Raw genomic sequence first — 2,694 nt, 5'->3', positions numbered from 1 at the left:
CGAATGAAAGAAATGGGATTTTCTTCTAAAAGATGTGCAAAGAAGCCATTTTATCTAAGAAGAACATCAATGATAGAAAGAGATTTTTCTCATGTTATGGCAAGAAAGATACAGACTGGTTCAGGAATGTTTTCTGGTCAGATGAATCAAGATTTTTTCTTGTTATTGATGCTCCCGATGCTCCCGAATGGTGCAATCGAAGAACTGAAGAAAGATTTTCACCAAGTTGCATAAAAACAACAGTTAAACACGGTAATGGAAAGATAATGGTATGGGGAACTTTTACTGCAGCAGGAGTTGGGGAACTTATTAAATGTGAGAAGTCAATCAATGCAAAGGAATACATTCGAATGTTAGAAACAGGACTGTTACCAAGGATCCAGAAACTGGGAATATTTCAGAACATTATTTTTCAACACGATAATGTGCACTCTGCTAAAGTCACAAAAAATGTTTCTCTGATAATTCAATTAATGTGATATTTTGGCCAGATCAAAGCCCCGATTTAAACTCAATTGAGAATATTTGGTCCGTAATATCTCGATGGATGGAAGAACTTTTTCGAACAATGACAAACTGTGGAAAGCTGTACAAAGCAAATGGAATAGCATCTCCTCTTCACAGTGTTCCACTTTGGTTAAGAGCATGTCTAAAAGGATTGATCTTTTAAAGAAAACAAAAGAGAATGCGATTCCATCCTAAGCATTTATTAAAGTAAATGTTCTGTGTTATTAGTCTCGCTTAAGTTTCCTTGTTCAATTGTTCGTTGTTCAATATAGATTTTAGTGCAATAAAGTGTATAAAATTTGTTTGGCCCATTTTTTTTTTTTTTTTTTTTTTGCTCACGAGTGTATATTTTCAGCCGCAAATACACATGTAGTATCATCTGCTATTAGAAGGGATAGGCTTGTATAAAATCTGTATGAGTGTATATTCCATAAGTGCTTCAGAATATTGACTTTATCATTATAATAGTCTTATTATAAGTTGCTAAATTTAGCATGAAGAGCACTTGGTATGCCACATATTTATAGAGGGCAACAAATTAAAATACTATTTCTAATGATAATAATTAGAAACGCTTAGAAGCTCCAAACCAATTGTAGTATAATTGTCTTCTTCTTCTTCTTCTTCTTCATCTTCTTCTTCTTCTTCTTCTTCTTCTTCTTCTTCTTCTTCTATTTTGTCGTCGTCATCATCATCCTCGTTTAGCATGTCTTTTATTCACGCCAGATGTGAGTTGCACGTCTGCCATGATGATACAACGTAATTTTTTTCATGAAATAAAAAAATAGGTTAGTTGTAATGCGTAATTGCTTGCTAGTACCAATTCTCAACACCTCCTTGAGTTATCAAAACTTAATACTGAACGTACAGAAAAATAAATATTCTTAACAGAACGAAAAATAGCCATTTTTTCTTGCTTCGATAAGTCAATTAAAGGATAAAATTTCAGAGATAATAAATTTCAGAATCAGTTTTTAGTCGCGTGCAAGCGACTCTATAAGTCACTCCGTCGGTCCGTCGGTCAGTCTGTCGGTCAGTCGGTCTGTCCGTAACACTTTTGTGCTTGGCCTTTTTGGTTAAAATAAAAGGTCTGTTGTTAATAGATGCTGTTCTTAGCTTTCAAGATCAAAGTGTAATATCTGTTCCGGCAGATACTGCAACCAAAGACCATATGTGGGGGCAACCCACATATCTGACCTTGGTCAATGTAGGGGCAACCCTTCATACCAATTGTTATTACCCAACTCCTCTACTCCCCGGGGAGTTGGTCCCCATTTCCCCTTCACTCCCCACTTTAAAAATAGGCCTTGTGCCTTATTTGCTCGGTGGGAGAGCAAATGAATACAGCTTTTCTTGACCTTTTGGTCAAGATCAGAGTGTAGTATCTGTTCTTACTACATGCTGTACTTATGTTTGTAACTTTTCCTTGGCCACATAGCTAAGATCAAAGTGTAGTATATGTTTTAACAGATGCTGCATTTACATTTTTAACTTTTCCTTGGCAATGGAAGGGAAAACCCTTCCATGCTGAGGCATTTTTAGTCACATGCAAGTCACTCCATCGGTCGGTTTGTAACACATTTACATTTTATTTTTTTTTTAAGCAAGGAGTATGGAGTAACATTTTTGTCCCCTGATTTATCAGAGAGGGACCTATGTTTTCAATTGGTCCGTCTGTCCATTAGTCTGTATGATTGACGGATAACCGTCCATTAGTTTTTCCTGAAATTTTGTCACAAATTATATTTTAATATATAAATGTGCAAAGTAAAAAAGATTTTTTTTTGTTGTTGTTTTGCGAAAAATCCTGTTTTGCCCGCACGGGCTCAAAAGGGGTCAAAAAATGGCCAAAAATGGCACTTTTTGTCCCGTAACATTTGATCCATCCATTAGATTTTTCTGATACTTGGCAAAAATTTGGAGGGCAATATTCTTAATATAAATTCAGTATTGGTGACCTTGGGGGGACTTTTAGTGCTGAAAATGCCCTTTCTTCTGTCGCATTCCTCATATTTCTCAACAAAAACTTGATATGTCTATATAGTGGTTTCCCATGTTGCTGAATGTAAATATACATGTGTTCAGGTGTAAAACTGCACTGTTTGTCCATTGTCACTGGTATTCGGCATTCAAAGTGGCTCATAAGGGGTCAAAAATGTACCAAAATTGAAAAAAATGACACTTTTT

The 2,694-nt window shown here is 35.6% G+C and overlaps 1 pseudogene; it reads left to right on the top strand.

Moving 5' to 3' along the window:
• The first annotated feature begins 1,852 nt into the window (after positions 1–1,852).
• LOC145296425 (U2 spliceosomal RNA) lies at positions 1,853–2,029 on the top strand (annotated as a pseudogene).
• The last annotated feature ends 665 nt before the right edge of the window (positions 2,030–2,694 follow it).

Source organism: Euprymna scolopes, chromosome 16 (genome assembly GCF_053919585.1).
Source record: "Euprymna scolopes isolate OS-2025 chromosome 16, ASM5391958v1, whole genome shotgun sequence".
Taxonomy (NCBI): Eukaryota; Metazoa; Mollusca; class Cephalopoda; order Sepiida; family Sepiolidae; genus Euprymna; species Euprymna scolopes.
The sequence above is the reverse complement of the archived record's forward strand: the minus strand, read 5'-3'. Positions and strand labels throughout refer to the sequence as shown.